Source organism: Globicephala melas, chromosome 11, assembly GCF_963455315.2.
Source record: "Globicephala melas chromosome 11, mGloMel1.2, whole genome shotgun sequence".
Classification (NCBI taxonomy): domain Eukaryota; kingdom Metazoa; phylum Chordata; class Mammalia; order Artiodactyla; family Delphinidae; genus Globicephala; species Globicephala melas.
The window spans coordinates 64,679,598-64,700,158 of record NC_083324.2 but is presented as its reverse complement, the minus strand read 5'-3'; the positions used below and the strand labels follow the sequence as shown (position 1 = coordinate 64,700,158).

The following is a 20,561-nucleotide window of genomic DNA, read 5'->3' as shown; positions in this document are numbered from 1 at the left end:
GGTTAAGAATCTGCCTTCCAATGCAGGGGATGTGGGTTCGATCCCTGGTCGGGGAACTAAGATCCCACTTGCCGCACAGCAATTAAGCCCACGCACCACAACTAAAGAGCCCATGTGCTGCAACTACAGAGCCCACACACTCTGGAGCCCACACCACAACTAGAGAGAAGCCCGCGCACTGCAAGGAAAGAGCCCCTGTGCTGCAAGTAAGACCCGACGCAGCCATAAATAAATAAATAAATAAATAATGAGGTGGGACTTCCCTGGTGGCGCGGTGGTTAAGAATCCGCCTGCCAATGCAGGGGACACGGACTTGAGCCCTGGTCTGGGAAGATGCCACATGCCGTGGAGCAACTAAGCCTGTGCACCACAACTACTGAGCCTGTGCTCTAGAGCCTACAAGCCCCAACTACTGAGCCCGTGTGCCTAGGGTCCATGCTCCGCAACAAGAAAAACAACCGCAATGAGAAGCCCGTGCACCGCAATGAAGAGAAGCCCTAGCTCACCACAACTAGAGGAAGTCCGCGCACAGCAACGAAGACCCAATGCAGCCAAAAATAAATAAATTAATTAATTAATTAAAAATTGAGGTAACTGTGGCTCTGACATATTAAATAACCTCCCCTGAGTCACAAAAAATGGAAGAGGCAGAAGACTTATTTGAAGTAGCCTTGGGGCGGGGGGGACATCATCCTCCCTTCTCTCTTTATCCTGCTGCCTGGAATGTGGGTGTGATAGCTGGATCCATGGCAGCCATTTTGGACAATAAGAACAACAGCCATACCCTAAGAATGACAAAGCAGGGAAGTGGAAGGAACTTGGGTCCTTTACAACCTAGTGGAGCTTCCACAACTGCCTGAGACTAAAGATCACCTAAGTCACTTGGAGTCCCCATCCATAAATCCATCCATAACTGTTTCAGATCTCACTTTGCTCAATTTTCCTCTGATCTTCAATAGCAGATTCCAAAACCCACTCCCAGAGAGCCTGATTTAGCAATCACTCTTCTAGAAAAATGGCATCAGACTAGAAAAGGCAAAGAAATGATCCAAGAGCCCACAGGAAAAATCTTGATGCCTCAAAAGCAGCAAGCTGGTGATCTGCCCCTAGAAGACGAGACCTTGGAGATCAGCAAGTGACACTGTAAACCGGTCATTATTTAAAGACATGGAAGAGAGAAGGAGGTTTTTTTTCCCCCACTTATTTATTTTTTTAGTATTTTTTAAAATAAATTTATTTATTTATTTATGGCTGTATTGGGTCTTCGTTGCTGCGCATGGGCTTTCTCTAGTTGTGGCGAGTGGGGCTACCCTTTGTTGTGGTGCGTGGGCTTCTCACTGCGGTGGCTTCCCTTGTTGGGAAACACGGGCTCTAGGTGCATGGGCTTCAGTAGTTGTGGCTTGCGGCTCTAGAGTGCACACTCAGTTGTGGTGCATGGGCTTAGCTGTTCTGCAGCATGTGGGATCTTCCCGGACCCGGGCTCGAACCCATGTCCCCTGCCTTGGCAGGGGGATTCTTAACCACTGCGCCATCAGAGAAGTCCAGGAGGGGTTCTTAAAGACACGCTTGGGGCCATCCTCAGTAACAAAAAAAGGTGGTCCTAACAATCTGGAACCAGTCTTTAACGGTGCTCACAAACCATCCAAGACAAAAATAAACCGATGGTCAAACCTCAGAAAAAGAAGAGCTCCTTTTGAGCAAAAGCACCAGGCTGTCAAAGGGGCACATCTGCACACAGCGGCATCACACGGAAATACTGTCTTGGGCAACAGGCTGCAGCTTCCTGTGCGCTAGGAATTCTCTCCAACTAGACGGCAAGCTCTCCTCTCTGAGGAGAGGGACTGTGGCATTACTATTTTGGTATCTTCAGCAGTAGCACCCGGCACAGTAGTGAACACCCAGAGTTGTCAGGAAAGAACTATTGGGAACCGTGTGTACTGGCCCAAGTTGTCCACCACCCCAGGCCCTGTGCCCACCTCTGAGTTAAAATGAGTCCTGAAATCCCAGCCAAGGGGACTGAAAGTCAGTGCTGTCATTGTTCACCACTCCCACCAGACTACTGTCTGACGGACACCCTCTGGGGATCTTCAAAGATCAACTTCCCTTCTCTTCTGAGACTATTCCTGTGATAGAATCCCAAGAGTCCAGAGAATTCAGATAGAGCTGAGGAGGGATGGCACAGGCTGTTTAGCTCTGCCCAGGCCTATCCAATCTGCCTCTTTTGGCTGCTGAAATCTCAGTGGGGCAGAAACCTTAACTGCGCAGGCGTGGGCGCGGGGTGACACTTAGCTCTGAACAGCTGGCTACTGAACTTTCACACCCTGGTCTCCTTCGAGGTCCCCGGCATGTAGAATCATCTACTCTGAGAGCAACTGTCCCTTTCAGAAATGCAGCCTTATTCTAAAATTATAGGCTCTCAGGGTCCACTAGGGATTATAATTAGTTTGTATTCCTCTGCCTGGCACTCAGAGAAGCTGAGTTTGGGGATGGAAAGTGGGACATGCATTCTTAAGGCCGGAAACTACTTTAATTTGCAGGCTTTAGTGGCTTTTTCTGGCCACTGGCTTGCTTTAAGTCTCTGGCACCCTCACCTAGACTGAGAATTGCTACCTTGTGTCCCAGCCACATTTTCATCAACTTGGCACAAAACGTGCCAAAAAAAAAATCTTTCCTGCTCTCTTTCCCTGCATATGGGTCTCATACCACTCCCAAGCCCTTGCCTCTACTCAACCAGAGAAATTCAATGCAATTCAACTCAACAGGCCACACTGAGCAGCCACCAAGTGACAGGGAGAATGCCAGGAGCTTCAAGCACCAAGAAAAACAAGGCCCTGTTCTCAGGGGTCCCTGCATCTGGGAAGGAAAGGAAACGTAAACAAACAATGACCTACCGAGTGATAATTACTATAGAAAGAGACACCAAGCACAGAAAGAGCAAAAGCCATTCTGTCGAGAGGAATTAAGGAAGGCAGTCAAGGGCACTTCCTGGGAGGAACAAGCATGTGCAAAGGTGCAGAAGCCTGAGGGTGTGGCCTCCTCGAGACAGCAGCCATGGACGGAACTAACAGGGATTAGGTTTACTATATGCCAGATGCTGCCACTTTACAGAGGAGAAAACTGAGGCACAGAGAGGATAAGTACCTTGTCCAAGATCACAAGTTATGAAAGGATGAAGACAGGTTCCAAACCGAACAGCTGGACTCTAAAACTTGAGCTTTTAAACATTACAGTTTGCGGTGTACAAATAGTTCAGTTTGCTGAAGTGTAAAATTTGAAAGCTAAGTTTACGCAGGAGAGGTAGATGGGGGCTGGATCGCAAAGGGCTGCATACACTATACTAAGGATTTGGACTTGAACTTTCAGCAATATAATGGACTGAATTAATGTGAAAGAGCTTCCCCTTCCCACTATGGTCACAGTCATAGAAATACTAGATAAGATAAATGATATCCTTAAACATACAGCCAAATTTGAAAGAAAAATACCCCATGTGCCAGAAATGACAAGAAAAAGGGAAACATGAACAATAAGTGGGACTGACACCAGAATGACCTGTGGACTTTTGAACCCACACATGAAGTAGTTATAATGTCTGGCTGTGGCTTTGAGCCCAGATATCAACATGAACCTCAAAGGGCTGCCCAGTAAAGCAATAAGGAGCTGGCCATTTCTCCAAGGCTCTGTGGAAGGGTGAAAGTCACCCATAAGAAACTCAACTACTAAGCTAGCCCCACCCATGGATACGAATCTGATTTTACACTGAGAGTGGTGAAGGGGTGCCAAACTGAGAAGTGAACATAAAAACTGAGCCAGGACCTTTAACCCTACGGCCCCACCAGATGCAAACTGTTCTTAGGGATACTTTCACACCCCAGGACACAAAAGTTGCCCATGACAGTCCTTCCTGAAGATGAGCTCACAACCCAAAGTTACAAACCACACAGAAATAAACCACCAAGAGGGACAGCATCAGACACAAAAAGGGAGGAAGCATCCCAAGAATCAGGAATAATAAAATAATGTGAAAGGGCTAACAAAATGAGAAGATTCAGATGGTTAAAGAGATAAAGCAGCACAGAAAAAACATATAAGAGACCTGGATGGTAGAATGGTCAACAGATGTCTAAGAGGAATTCCGGGAGGCTAGAGTACAAAAAATGGGAGGGAACCAAAGAGAATGACTGAGAATTTCCCAAAATTTAAAAGAGAATTAAATATAAGATGTTAATATTAGGGAGCGCTGGGTAAAGGTGTACAGAAACTCTCTAAATCTAAATTTATCTAAAATTATTCCAAAATACAAAAAAAAAAAAAAATTTTAAGTGAGTCTCTCGATAGAAGTAGCACACCAAATCCTGAGGAAGAAAAAGAAAAACAAGTCCACGCTTACTTTCGAATGGTTCTAAACAAAAGTATATAGCGATAAAGAGAGAAATGCATTAAATGCAAGTAAAAAGAATACAGATGTTCACTATATTATTTTCATGTTTTCTCCAAAGTAAAAAGATGGGGGGTAAGAAGAGAAAATGTAGGAGTAAGAACAGAAATAAGGTGTATAATTTTCAGACCAGTAACGAGAATAAAGAAAACTCAGTCAATCTAACAGAAGGCAGGAAAGGAGAAAAACAGGCAAAAAAGGAAAGCATATGGAAAGGACTCAAAAACATAATATATTTAAGTCAAACCCCAAAATGTAAATAAATTAAACTCATTTAAGACAGATTTTCAGATCTGACTTAAAATTTTAAATCCAGCCACGTTCTGTTTATGAAAGAAACTCCTAAAATGTGATGACACAGAAAGGTTGAAAATATGAGGCAAATAACAACCACAAGCTGGGGTAGCACTAGTGTCATCAGACTTTAAGGCAAAAAGCAGTAAAGATATTAAGGAAGAAGAATTGACAAGATCTGGTGACTGATTAAAAGAGACATGAAGGGTGCCCATCAGGTGACCAGGGGGGTGGGGATGCTCCCATTAAGGTGCGGACTGTGGGAAGAGCAGGTCTGGCAGAGAAGGGGCAGGAGCCCCCAGACGCTCACACTCAGGCAGGGGAAAGAGGAAGAGGAACCAGGGCAGCAAAGGCACAGTCAGAGAGGAAGGGAGAAAAGAGATGTTTCATCTCCCAGAGGGCAGGGCCAATCTCCTGCTGCATCTTTCCAGAGTCTAATAAGGTACTAGGCACAAAGCAGGCACTTGGTAATAACAGTAATAGTAATAATAAAACAAACAAGTATGTGAGGGCCCAAACACGAGAGATCTCTGAGATGCAAGGAAAGAAGTTACGGCATCTGTAACGCTTGTGATCTCCACAGTGACAAGAGGCAGCATCTTCTTGAGAGGGATAGGGGTGAGTGGAAGAAGGCTTGGACCAAACTCCAAGGAGAATGTGACACGAAAACCATGAGAGATGAATAAAAGGATAACCAGCCAGCTGTTGTTGGAGAGTCTTAACTGACTCCACACAGGGATACAGCTCTGCTACGTAAAAGCTCTGCCTTGGCCATCCAGCTCTTCCTTCAAATCCCAAGTGTACAATCCACAGACTTATCCAAAAAACAGGCAGACGCCACAACTCATCTTTGGAGAAAAGAACTGCTGTGAAACCAGAGCCAAGAGTCTGCCACCATGACCTGGGGAGACCTACACCACGTCCCTGGCCACTGTCTTGGGCAGGTCCTCCCAGACAGGAACTGTGTGGACAGGAGCAGGGACTGTGGCCAGTGGTGACTCAGGCAGCGTTTACCAGCTGCGTGGGTGCCCACCACCTTCAGAGGGTTGGGCTGATTGCGTTGGGCTTCCTGGAAGCATTTCTTCATTTCTACTTCTGAAGACATGCAACTTCGAGAGTGACATCTCTCTTGATGACGTCAGAAGGCATGTAAATCAGCAGCTGGAACCAACGTCGTTTTTTTTTTTTAATTTATTTATTTTATTTTTGGCTGCACTGTGTCTTTGTTGCTCTGTGCAGGCTTTCTCTAGTTGTGGCGAGCGGGGACTACTGTTCGTTGTGGTGCGCGGGCTTCTCATTGCGGTGCGCGGGCTTCTCATTGTCGTGGCTTCTTTTGTTGCGGAGCACGGGCTCTTAGGTGTGCGGGCTTCAGTAATTGTGGCATGCGGGCTCAGTAGTTGTGGCTCGCGGGCTTTAGAGCGCAGGCTCAGTAGTTGTGGCACACGGGCTTAGTTGCTCCGCCGCATGTGGGATCTTCCCGGACCAGGGCTTGAACCCGTGTCCCCTGCATTGGCAGGCGGATTCTTAACCACTGTGCCACCAGGGAAGCCCGAACCAATGTCTTCTTACACACACTTGACCAACCCAACTTTACTCACTCCCCAACACCTCCACACGTGACAGGGCAAGTGGCCATAGAATGCCACGTGGCCTAAGGGAGACAGGAAATGATGCAATACCACGGGGCCACAGTGAGGACTGAGGAGGTCAGAGCTCCCAGACACCACCGTCTCACCCAACACGCAAGACCCTGGTGGCCCAAGGAAAGGGAAATGTGAGCATTGACTCCAAACTAACTGGTTCCAAGGTCAGAGAGTGTTACATTTCAGAAGACCACGGGACTTCCTTTATACGTTAACTCAGATTCAAGGGAACCGGGAGTCAGAAACTCTCACATACTGCTGAGACAGGGTAAATTAGTGTAACTTTCTGGAATTTGGCAAAATTTATCAGTATGCTTACATTTTGATTCATTCAAAATTACACACATACACATACACACACACACTCTCTCTCTCTCTCTCACTCTCGCTCTTGCTCTCTCTTTTAAAACCAAACATGGGGACTTCCCTGGTGGTGCAGTGGTTAAGAATCTGCCTGCCAATGCAGGGGACATGGGTTTGTTCCCTGGTCCAGGAAGATACCACATGCCATGCAGCAACTAAGCCCATGAGCCACAACTACTGAAGCCCGCACGCCTAGAGCCCGTGCTCTGCAACAAGAGAAGCCACTGCAATGAGAAGCCCGCGCACCGCAACGGAGAGTAGCCCCCGCTCGCCACAACTAGAGAAAGTCCGCACGAAGCAATGAAGACCCAACGCAGCTAAAAATAAATAAATAAAATAATTTTTTTTAAAAATGCAAAAGAGCATCCTTTGGGCAGATGCAGTCAGAAACCTGGAGGCTTTCAGGAGTCACTTCCTGGTTGTGAGGTGTGAGGCCCTCAGGACCGTCATTCTCAGGCCCCACTTGAACTCTGATCAGTGACTTCAAGGGCACCTTTCTGAGAAGTCAGTGGTTCTCCAACCAGGCTGCCCCCTCAGGTCAATGGGGAGCTTTAAAACGCAGATTCCTGGAGTTCATTCTTGGAAATTCTAATTCGAGAGGCCTGAGACAAGGCCCAGGAAACTACCTTTCTTCCAAAATTCCCTGGTGAATCTGCCAGCTGAGTCTTGCCTGGGAATCACTGGACTAGACACCACTTGGGACAACTGGTAATGGGGCCCGTCTGCACATCTGGCTGCAGCACTGCAGGGATCCCACAGGCCAGCACTAAGTGCAGAAGGGGAAATTCCAGGCGTGTTCAGCAATCAGTGCCAAAGAGCCTGGGGGACAGCCAGCTGATTCCCCCAGACAAAGCCAATTTTGGAAGGTTCTCTCAGGCATGGTGATCCTGGAGGCTAACGTGTGAAAAAGAGGTGACTAGTGCAACTGCTGCTCTGGGAGGCCAAAATAAAAATTAGTTCCCTTACAACAACACACGTGACCCAGCAAGCTCTACAGGCCCCAAGGAGTCGGAAGCAGAAAGGAATGCAGGGTGGTGTGGCAGAAAGAGCCCTGGGTCTGAGTCACACAGCTGTGAGTTCGAATCCCTGCTCTGCATCACTGGCCCTTAGTGGGTTAAAGATGGCTGCCCTTGCTACTCCTCCCTCCTTGAATCAGGGCTGGTCCAGGGACTGCTTTGACCAGCAGAATGTGGCAGAGGCCCCACTCAGACTGCTGAGGGAACACGAAAACACAGTGTTCAAACAAAGAACCTCCTCACAGAATCCTCTGACCAAGAAGCTCCCACTTTTAGAGCGCTTTTTGGCCAAAAGCACATCTTCATACACGAAGTCTGGGAACTATTTATGATCCCCTATAACCGGGAAGGACCCTGCCAACAAGCACCCAGTGTTCCAGGATGACTCACCTTCCCCCACCACAGCAGCGACCCACTGGCCTCTCTTCTTTCCTGTTACAGTGTCATCTTTGTCCTGGCCACCTAGGTTCAAAAAATCAACCTCTCAGACTCCTCCGTCTCCCTTCAGCACCCAGGGAAGGGCCAAGGCTTTGTCTCCACAGTCATCCCCACCTTTCCACTCACGCTGCCACCCAAAGGCACGGTCCTAAAGGCCAGGCAGACCTGAGTGCCACTTTGCAACTTACTAGTTGTGCACCATACACGACTTTCTTAACCTCTCAGAGGCTTAGTTTTCTCAGCTGCAAACAATATACATCAGTAATACCTTCTTTTTGTGGTCGTTTCTAAGACAGAAGAGTTGAGAAAACACAGCCGAAGTACATGGTACAGAGAAGGTGCTCCATGCGTAGCAACTGTTACTAAAGGCCAGAAACTTTTCAGTTCGGTTAATACAGACCTCTCCTAATCTAAGTCTCTGCCTGTGTATCACTCTCCATTTTAACCCGTCTGGTATAATCCTAGCAGATTAACTGTCCTAGATAACGCCTATCACATTATTCTCCTGCTCAAAGGCCTTCTGTGGCTCCCATGTTCTCACATCAATCCCAACCTCCCAGCCGAGCATGTAAGATTACCTACATTAATGGCTCCACCCCACCTCCAGCCGGCTCCAAGTCAATCCCATCCTCACTGCAACTTGCTATTGGAGGCAGCCTTCTAAAACGGCTCGCAAAACACCTGCCTCCTAATATTCAGGCCCTTGTGTAACTGCCTCCTGACCCACAGACACTGCCAGATCATAAATGTTGTTTTACGCCACTAAGTTTTGGGGTCATTTGTTATGAAGCAATAGATAAACAATACTCTTGATTTCCCCAATCACATCTGAGCTGCTGCTCTCTTACTCACACTTGTGCTTCCTACACCATCTCAGCCTGCTGCAATTCTGCCCAGCCTGCGAGGCCCACCCCAGATGCCAAATGCTCACCCTGAGCCTTTCTTAAGGCTCCATTAACCAGCCTCCTCTGAAAGCCTTTATCTCCTTCCCTCCCGGCAGTTCCCACACACATCTCCGCCAGCCACGGCATCTGTCGCATTGCATCCATATCAATCTGTTTGTTATATCTGTGTGCAAAATGATACATGTGAAGGTTATTCACTCAGCAAAAGACTGGAAATCACCTGTACGCCCATCAATAAATAGGGGGGTGGTACACACATAAAAGAGAGGAGGGAGCAGTGAAAAAGAATGAGGAAGCTCCAGGCGCACTGGATGCCAGATGGACAAGACACACTACAAGAAGCGAGAGGCAGACCAGTGAGCACAGCAGATAGTCATCTGCCTGGAAAGTAATAATGTCATAACAGAAAAGAGGTACATGCTCATAAATGAGAGTGGCTAATGGGGCTGCCCCCACCGGGGGCTGGGCGGCTGAGAGGTGGGGGAGGGAAAGAGGGAATACCTCTGAATTTTGTAGCACGTCAAGAATTCTCAATTCAAAAATAAGCAGCTCCTAAGGAAAAGCTTCCCTCCTAAGATCAGGAACAAGACAAGGATGTCCACTTTCACCACTTCTATTCAATGCTGTACTGGAGATTCTAGCCAGGGCAATTAGGTGAGAAAAAGAAATACAAGTTATCTGATTGGAAAGGAAAAAGTAAAACTATCTCTATTAGCACAAGTCATGGTCTTATACACAGAAAATCCTAAGAAATCCACTAAAAAAAAAAAACCTGTTAGAACTAATAAATAAGTTCAGCAAGGTTGAAGTATACACGATGAATATATAAAATTTAATCATATTTCTACACACTAGTGATGAAGCAATAAGTCCAAAAGTCCAAAGTCTGTCTAATAAGAGTCCTAGAAGCAGAGAATAGAGACAATGAAGGAAAACAAATAGAAGATTTCCTGGAGATTCCAAGACTTGTCTTTAGCAATTAAGGGCTCCGCAGAAATTAAGGAAAGAAGACAAATATCTAGATATATCCTGGTGATATATCTGAACTCCAAGAATAAAGAATATTCTTACATCTTTCAGAGAAGAAAAAACAGATTACTTACAAAGGACTTAGATTCCAACTAACTTCATTATTCATACTGAAACATGGAACAGTAACCTCAAAATTCTGATTCTGTATTCAACCGAGCTATCAACCAAGAGGGAGGGCGTGGGTACCTTTGTACACTGCTTGTGGGAATGTAAAATGGCGCAGCCACTATGGAAAACAGTACGGTGGCTCCTTAAAAAATTAAAAACAGAATTATCATACAACCTAGCAATTCTACTTCTGGGTATGTACCCAAAAGAACTGAACAAGGGGACGTGAACAGATATTTGTACATCCATGTTTATAGTAGTACATTCACAAAAGCCAAAAGGGGAAAGCAACAGATGAATGAATCATCAACAGATGAATGGATTAACAAGATGTATATACACACAATGGAATATTATTCAGCCTTAAAAAGGAACGAAATTCTGACACACGCTACAACATGGGTGAACACTGAAGACATTATATGTGACATAAGCGAGTCACAAAAGGACAAATACTGTATGATTCCACTCCTATGATGGATTTAGAGTAGTCAAATTCATAGAGGCAGAAGGTAGAATGGTGGCTGTCAGAAGCCTGGCGGGGGGTGGGGAATGGAGAATTATTAATTAGGGTACAGAATTTCTTTTTTTCCCTTTTTTTTGTGATTTCAATATTTATTACAGTATAGAAATCAAGACAGTGTGGTGCTGGCAAAGAACAGATACATATATCAATGTAGCAATGTAAGAAGTCCTGAAATAGACCAATACTAACATAGTCAACAGTTCTTTTGGGAAAGAAGCAAAGTCAATTCAATGGACAAAAGTCTTTTCAACAAATGGTGCCTGGAACTATATACATATATATATATACACACACACACACACACACACACACACATATACATACATATATGTATACATATAAACATATAAAAGCCTAGACCTTATGCAAAAGTTAACTTAAAATGTAACATAAACTTAAATATAAAACAGGAGAAAATCACCATCTCCTGGGGTGAGGTGACGAGATTTTAAATATAATATCAAGAGCACAATCCATGAAAATAATCTGATGAACTAGACTTTACTAAATTAAAAAAACTTCTGCTCTGTAAAAGGCTCAGCTAAGAGAATGAAAAGGTAGGCCACAGACTGGTAGAAACATCTGCAAAATACGTATCTAAGGATTCATATCAAAAATACACAAAAAATATTTAAAACTGAACAATAATAAAATATATAAGCCACTTGAAAAACGAGCGTAAGATCTGAACAGACCAAAGATTTACGTATGCCAAATAATCATACGAGAAAATGCTCAACATCACTTGTCATCAGGGAACTGCAAACCAAGACAACAGCAAGATACTACTAAACATATATTTAGAATGTCTAAAACACAAAACATTAACAGCCAAATGCTGGTGAGATGTGGAACAACAGGAACTCTTACTCCTTTCTGGTAAAAATGCAGATGATACAGCCACTTAGGAAGACAGCCTGTCAGTTTCTCACAAAATTAAAAATCGTCTTATCATATGATCCACAGTCATGTGTCTATCTAAGTTTACCTAGACTTGAAAACTTATGTCCAGAAAAAAACCTTCTTGTGAATGTTCATTGCAGCTCCATTCACAATGGCCCAAAACAGGAAGCAACCAAGATATCCTTAAGAAGTAAATGGATACACAAAATGTGGCACATACCCACAAAAGAATATTGTTCAGTAATTTTTTAAAAATGAGCTGTCAGCCAGGAAGAGACATGGAAGAATCTTAAATGCATATTGCTAAGTTAAGGAATTTCCTCCGCAAAGGCTACACATTGTATGATTCCAATTATATGACATTCTGAAAAAGGCAAAACTAGGAACGGGGGGTGGGGGGTGTTGAATAATTGAAGCACAAGGGAATTTTTAAGGTAATGGAACTAAATGTATGAAACTATAACTCTGGATCCATGGCATTATGCCTTTTTTAAACCCCATTTAAATGTACAACACAAAGAGTAAACCTTAATGTATAATTTCTTTTAAATGGCCATATGGGAATCCCAGGATTAAAGACAGAATATGATAGAAGAATCAGTTGTGTACAACAAATATATTGAACCACTTCACTGAAGTGGTTAAAGGTATAAGGAACTGACCTAAGTAACTTTATTATTTTTTGTTATTTTTTTAACATCTTTATTGGAGTATAATTGCTTTACAATGTTGTGTTAGTTTCTGCTGTGTAATAAAGTGAATCAGCTATACGTATACACATATCCCCATATCCCCTCCCTCTTGCATCTCCCTCCCACCCTCCCTATCCCACCCCTCTAGGTGGTCACAAAGCACCAAGCTGATCTCCCTGTGCTACGTGGCTACTTCCCATTAGCTATCTACTTTACATTTGGTAGAGTATATATGTCAATGCCACTCTCTCACTTCGTCCCAGCTTACCCTTCCCCCTCCCTGTGTCCTCAAGTCCATTCTCTGCGTCTTTATTCCTGTCCTGCCCCTAGGTTCTTCAGAACCATTTTTTTTTTTTACATTCCATATATATGCGTTAGCATACGGTATTTGTTTTTCTCTTTCTGACTTACTTCACTCTGTATGACAGACTCTAGGTCCCTCCACCTCACTACAAATAACTCAATTTCGTTTCTTTTTAAGGCTGAGTAATATTCCATTGTATATATGTGCCACGTCTTCTTCATCCATTCATCTGTCGATGGACACTTAGGTTGCTTCTATGTCCCTGCCACCGTAAATAGTGCTGCAATGAACACTGTGGTACATGACTCTTTCTGAATTATAGTTTTCTCAGGGTATATGCCCAGTAGTGGGATTGCTGGGTCATGTGGTAGTTTTTTTTTAGATTTTTAAGGAACCTCTACACTGTTCTCCATAGTGGCCACATCAATTTACATTCCCACCAACAGTACAAGAGGGTTCCCTTTTCTCCACACCCTCTCTAGCTTTTATTGTTTGCAGATTTTTTGATGATGGCCATTCTGACCAGTGTGAGGTGTGACACCTCATTGTCGTTTTGATTTGCATCTCTCCAATGATCAGTAATGTCGAGCATCCCCTCATGTGTTTGCTGGCAATCTGTATATCTTCTTTGGAGAAATGTCTATCCAGGTCCCCTGCCCATCTTTGGATTGGGTTGTTTGTTTTTTTGATATTGAGCTGCATGAGCTGCTTGTATATTTTGGAGACCAATCCCCTGCCAGTTGCTTCATTTTCAAATATTTTCTCCCATTCTGAGGGCTGTCTTCTTGTCTTGTTTATGGTTTCCTTTGCTGTGCAAAAGCTTTTAAGTTTCATTAGGTCCCATTTGTTTATTTTTGTTTTTATTTCCATTTCTCTAGGAAGTGGGTCAAAAAGGATCTTGCTGTGATTTATGTCATAGAGTGTTCTGCCTATGCTTTCCTCTAAGAGTTTTATAGTGTCTGGCCTTACATTTAGGTCTTTAATCAATTTCCAGTTTATGTTTGGGTATGGTGTTAGGGAGTGTGCTAATTTCATTCTTTTGCATACAGCTGTCCAATTTTCCCAGCACCACTTATTCAAGAGGCTGTCCTTCCTCCATTGTATATTCTTATCTCCTTTACCAAAGGTAAAGTGACCACATGTGTGTGGGTCCATCTCTGGGCTTTCTATCCCGTTCCATTGATCTATATTTCTGCCCTTGTGCCAGCACCACACTGTCTTGACTACTGTAGCTTTGTAGTATAGTCTGAAGTCAGGGAGCCTGATTCCTCCAGCTCCGTTTTTCTTTCTCAAGATTGCTTTGGCTATTTGGGTCTTTTGTGTTTCCATAAAAATTCTGAAATTTTTGTTCTAGTTCTGTGAAAAATGCCATTGGGAGTTTGATAAGGATTGCATTGAATCTGTAGATTGCTTTGGGTAGTAGAGTCATTTTCACAATGTTGATTCTTCCAATCCAAGAACATGGTAATATCTCTCCATTTGTATCATCTTAAAAATATGGAACGCTTCATGGATTTGCGTGTCATCCTTGTGCAGGAGCCATGCTAATCTTCTCTGTATCATTCCAATTTTAGTGTATGTGCTGCCGAAGCAAGCATGGGTACGGTTTCATTTTTGCAAGATGGTCTTTTTTTTTCTTTTCTCTTCTTTTTTTTGGCTGCACCACGCAGCTTGCAGGATCTTAGTTCCCCAACCAGGGACTGAACCCGGGCCCCTGGCATTGAAAGCACAGAGTCCTAACCACTGGACCACCAGGGGATTCCCAGTTTTGCAAGATGAAAAAACGTTCTGGAGATGGATGTGGTGATGGCTGTACAACAATGTGAGGGTACTTAATGCCACTGAAATGTACATTTAAAAAATGGTTAGGGCTTCCCCGGTGGCGCAGTGGTGAGAGTCCACCTGCCGATGCAGGGGACACGGGTTCGTGCGCCGGTCCGGGAAGATCCTACATGCCGTGGAGCGGCTGGGCCCGTGAGCCATGGCCGCTGAGCCTGCACATCTGGAGCCTGTGCTCCGCAATGGGCGAGGCCACAACAGTGAGAGGCCCACGTACCGCAAAAAAAAAAAGGTTAAAATGGCAAATTTTATGTTATATATATTTTATAATTAAAAATAAATAAACAGCCAATAAACATAATACACAAACAAACAAACAAACAATAAGTGAGTGAGGGCATGATGCAGGCACTTTGGAAAACAGTTTGGTAGTTCCTCAAAATATTAAACAGAAAGTTACCATGACCCTGCAATTCTACTCCTATGTATAATCCCAAAAGAACTTAAAGCATATGTCTACACAAGAGTCTGTAAATGAGTGTCCATAGAAGCCAAAAAAATGGAAACAACCCAAATGATACAAAGGAATATTATTCAGCCATAAAAAGGAATGAAGTACCACTACATGTTACAGCATGGATGAACCTTGAAAATATTATGTTAAGTGAAAGAAGCCAGATACAAAAGACCACATATTGTATGATTCCATTTATAGGAAATGTCCAAAATAGGGAAATCCACAGAGAAGGATAGTAGATTAGTGGTTGCCAGGGAATCAATGAGGGGAAGATGGTATTAGGACTAAGTACTAATAGGTACAGGGTTTGCTTGGGGGTGATGGAAATGTTATGGAATTAGATAATGGCAATGATTGTACGACACGGTACATCTACCAAAAACCACTAAAGTGTATACTTTAAAGTGGTGAATTTTACATTATGGGAAGTATATCTCAATTTTACAATACTACAGAAATATGCAGAGTATAAAATAAAACAGATTGATTACATTCTGCCTCGTGGCTCGGTGACTCAGAACCTTGGCCCTGTCCATGCCCTCCTGCCCTGCAAGGCTGCCTGTCCTGGCCTCCACCTCTGTGTGCCCTGCACTCTGGCTGCTCACCAGCCCTTCATCTCCCCCTTGACTCCCCACTTTCTGCCTCTTGGGCAAGGCCTGATCCTGCCTCACTGGACCCACGCCTCTCCTGGTGGGTTCCCACCACCTACTCAGACCTACCCAAGACTGTCTGGAGGCTGAGACACCAGACCCTGGAGTCACCCCAGAGGAGCTGCCCAGTGACCAGGACTGCGGTTACAAGTGTGTGTCAGCTGAGGGATACGGTTTCATATAGGAACTTAATTATAGCTCAGGAGTGGAGGAAGGGAGAGGAGCAGTGCAGGCTTCGAGGGGCCCCACAGGAAGCTACCCTGCTCTGCAGCCCAGCGGGTGGCTGCCGGGTCTCACCAGGACTGGGATCCACAGGAAAACAAGTATGATCCACTGAGGAACACACAGCTTATGGAAATCATCCTGTTCATAAGCATGGATTCCTGGCCCCGCCATGAAACACCAGCCTGTGTGCAGACCAGAGTAGCCCAGAAAAAAGCTGAGATGCCAAGTTTCACTTATCCTCAGGGCTCAGAGGCCTTCTCCTCACCTACGGCCAGAGACCTCATTTATTCAGTAAGAAGTAAAGGGGAGGCATCGCTTGTTCCTCCCAGACCACCCCAGCTTCCATTTTCTCCCTGGCTCTGAGCTGTTTTTCTAGAATGGAATCTGAGCTGCCAATTCTAAGGGTGATGGGAACATCTTCCCCATGCCTGACTACATGCGCAGATCCCTACCTACTGGCCAGGGAGGGGCCGTGGAGCAGCTGCTGGCACAGAGGTGTCAGTAGGGCATGGTGGCCGGGTCTGCCAGACCTACCTGGCAGGTAGGGAAAGACCTGCTTTCCCTACCTGCCACGGCCAGGTAGGGAAAGCAGACCAGCAGAGGTTCATGGAAAGAGCAGGGCCTGGGTGGAGGAGAGTGTCCTGTCAAGACACAATTCCTCGTCCCCTATTTCCGACCTTTATCTGGGCCCCTTATATAATCTCCAGGCCTCCTCCTGGTCATCTTGGTTGCTGTCTCTGCAAGAAGGCCCCACAGCCACCTGCTATCCCCCACAAACCTAACACCCAGTGTCTTCTCACTGCTTCAAGACAGAGCCAGGGACCTGGGCCCTCCTCTTGGTCACTCTTCCCAAGACCCCACCCCAGCTTAGGCATGACCTTTCCCGTCTCCACTCTGTGTACCTTTTTTTCTGAGCTCCTGAGAGGTTTTTCTCTAAAAGCCATGAAAAGAAACCTTCAGACTGGAGGCAGTATCCTTTCCTGGGTTTGTATGGAAGGAAAAAAAAGGCAGAGGGGTGGGTAGGGAGAGCAGATGGAAGATAGGTAGCGAGAAACATGGATGGGGAGAGGCAGACACACACTTCATGCACCTCTCTGCCGTCCACGCTTTAAGCAACTACACCAAGAAATAACCAGATGGCTCTTCCCAAATGCCTCCCTTTGGGCAAAATGCCTTTCTTTGCTCACTCACAAAAGGCAAGGAAGGTCAGAGAGTAAACAGAGACATAATGAAACCACCTGAAAAATGGGAAAGGCAGATCACCAAACTAAAAAATAACCATTTTTGAAAGAAAAAAGAATAGGTATACACAGTCATACTAAAATCTAAAAGAACACAGTCCTTGGCTTGTGAGATCGTTATCCACATTCTTCACCCAAAAATAATAATCAATTAATTGATAGATAAATGAATGAATGAACACAGATTAAAATTTATAGCAGTCGCTTATAGATGGCATTGATTACGTATGATTTTTTTTTTGGCCATGCCACGTGGCTTGCAGGATCTTAGTTTCCCGACCAGGGATTGAGCCCATGCCATGGGCAGTGAAAGCGCCGAGTCCTAACCACTGGACTGCCAGGGAATTCCCTATGTATGACTTTTAAAATTTATTTTTTTAATTGAAGTATAGCTGATTTACAATATTATACTAGTTTCGTGTGTACAGCACAGTGATTCAGTATTTTTACAGATTATATTCCATTATAATTTATTACAAGATAATGGCTATAATTCCCCATGCTATACAATATACCCTTGTTGCTTATCTATTTTATACACAGTAGTTTGTATCTTTTAGTCCCATACCCCTAATTTGTCCTTCCTCCCTTCCTTCTTCCATTTGGTAACTACAAATTTGTCTTCTGTGCCTGTGAGTCTGTTTCTGTTCTGCATATACATTCATTTGTATTATTTTTCAGATTCCAAACATAAGTTATGTCCCACAGTATCTGTCTTTCTCTGTCTGACTTATTTCACGAAGTATAAGATTCTCTAGGTCCATCCGCATTGCTCCAAATGGAAGAATTTCATTCTTTTTTATGGCTGGGTAATATTCCATTGTAAATGTATACCATTCTTCTTAATCCATTTGTCTGCTGATGGGCACTTATGTCTCTGTTGATGGGCACTTCCATGTTTTGGCTATTGTAAACAATGCTGCTATGAATATTGAGGTGCATGTATCTTTTTGAATTAGTGCTTTTGTCTTTTCTGGATATATTCTCAGGAGTGGAATTGCTGGATCATGTGGTAGTTCTATTTTTAGTTTTTTGAAGAACCTCCATACTGTTTTCCACAGTGGCTGCACCAATTTACACTCCCACCAACAGTGCAAGAAGATTCCCTTTTCTCCACCTCCTCTCCAACATTTGTTATTTGTAGACTTTTTAATGACAGCCATTCTGACAGGCGTGAGGTGACATCTCATTGTAGTTTGATTTGCATTTCTCTAATAATCAGCGATGTTGAGCATCTTCTCATGTGCCTGTTAGCCATCTGTATGTCTTCTTTAGAAAAATGTCTATTCAGGTCTTCTGCCCATTTTTTGATTGGGTTGTTTGTTTTTTGATATTGAGGTGTATGTGCTGTTTATATATTCTGGGTATTAACCCTTGTCAGTCATATCATTTGCAAATATTTTCTCCCATTCCATAGGTTATATTTTCATTTTGTTGATGGTTTCCTCTGCTGTTTAATTAGGCCCTGTTTGTTTATTCTTGCTTTTATTATTATTATTTTTTGTCTTAGGAGACTATTCCAAAAACATACTGGTATGATTGATGTCAAAGTATATTCTGCCTATGTTCTCTTCTATAAGTTTTATGATTTCAGGTCTTACATTTAGGTCCTTAAACCATTTTGAGTTTATTTTTGTATATGGTGTGAGTGAATGTTCTAATCTCATTGTTTTACATGTGGCTGTCCGGTTTTCCCAACACTGCTTGTTGAAGAGATTGTCTCTGCTCCACTGTACATTCTTGCCTCCTTTGTCGTGGATTAATTGACCTCAGGTGCTTGGGCGTATGACTTATTTTCTTCTCAGGGCTTATCTGTATTTTCCAACTGTCTATAATGAATAACTATTATTTATATAATTAAAACATTTTAAAATAAATTAAAAACCACACACAGGGAAATTCTTGTGCTCAAGCGCCAGATCCACATCCCAGAAAAGAGAGTTTCCCAGGTCTCCACAATCCTGACACAGGGCCCCTGCGCCTACAGCTGGGCGGAGGAGAGGCCCTAACCACCCCCAGAGCCCAGGCAAGGCCCCCACTGATATGTCCCTTATGCTTACCTCTTCTGATTCCCAATACCTTCTCTGCACCCCAACCCCTGCCTCCAGTGAGGAAGTGGGAGCAGAAATAAATACAGCTCTCCAAAAATAACGCAGGGATGACAAGGTACAAGAAAGGAGAAAAAAGTAATGCCACTGCTGGTTTCAGCCCAGTAAGTCCTGCTGGTCTAGGTAGGGCCTGTCTGAACAGGACAGGTGCCAAGAGCCCCGACTCTCCTACTGCCTCTGCTCACAGCCTGAGGATGCCTACTTGCACCCATTCGTACATGCCTGGAAAGCCCAGGCTAAGGGGACATGAGCAGGGAGAGCACAGTCACTGAGTCGAGAAGAACAAGGGCTCCAAAGGGCTCAACCCCAGCTCCATCATTTGTCAGTTGTGTGACTTGAGCAAACTGTTCAACTCTGATCCTATACCTCCTCATTCAATACCCACATCTTGCAGGCTGGTGTGAGGGCAAGTGAGCTCCTCCATGGGGTAACGCCTGGCCCAAGGGAGAATCTGAATAAAGGCAATTTCCCTTCCCCCCTTCTCTCCATATGTGCACACCTGGGCCATCTTCTCTTTCTCCTCTCCCTTCACCAGGCTGGAAGCGGGCTGATTAATCACTTGGAGCAGTGATTGTTTTCTGCTTCTGCAAGTCCCTCTCACCCTACATGCCTGGCCCACCAGTTGGCTGGTTATTTCTTACGGTTCTAGGGGGTTTGCTCACTGCCTTGGAGCAGATCCAGGGAGCCACTAAGCACAGTCATGCTCAGGGCCTCCTCTGCCCGCTGACCTGGAATGAGGCTCTGCAGGGGGTCCCAAAGCCTGCCAACACTTTGCTTCTGCCCAGTGGCCAACAAGAGACTCCGCTGTGCTTGAAAGCAGGGAGTGTTCTCTGAAGCCAACGTTAGTCTGGCCAGTCAGGCAGGTACTTTGGAAGCTGGAAGAACTGGATTCGGCTAGCCACCCCTTTGTGGGGAGGCCCTGCTATATGGCGATCAAAGAAGCGGGCTTCACTCACCTGGGTTCAAATCTTAGCTCTGTCACGTATTAGCTGTGCAGCTTCAGGCAACTTTCCTAACCAGTCTGAGCCTTAGCATTCTCATCTGTGGAAGGGGTACTATGATTCCTACCTCTCAGGGTGTGTGGATTAAACAGTGATGCATGTAAAGTGATTAGCACAGTGCATTCAACACATGAGAGCCATATTCTACTCAGCTACTGGTGTCTACTGACTTCTGCTGGGGAATGGAAAGGGGATTAGATACAGGTGAGCCCAGCTCCTGACGAAGCCACAGTCCAATGTCGGAAGCTAGCATGCAGGCAGTAACTCCACCATAATATACCATGGCAGGTGCCAAGCCAGAGAGAAGTGTGAGAAGGGAGCCTTACTAGACCCCCAGTGGAGGAAGCACGGAGAAGGAGGCAATTGAGAAAAACTGCC

The 20,561-nt window shown here is 44.6% G+C and overlaps 1 protein-coding gene and 1 non-coding gene across 2 annotated transcripts in view; both read right to left on the bottom strand.

The window, feature by feature from the left end:
- The window catches only part of PPARD (peroxisome proliferator activated receptor delta), a 77,186-nt gene that overhangs the window by 42,838 nt on the left and 13,787 nt on the right, over positions 1 to 20,561 (bottom strand). The gene's annotated exons all lie outside the window — the stretch shown is intronic.
- Positions 14,154 to 14,260, bottom strand: LOC115860879 (U6 spliceosomal RNA). The gene has a single exon (XR_004042570.1). It is a non-coding gene; the product is annotated as a U6 spliceosomal RNA (small nuclear RNA).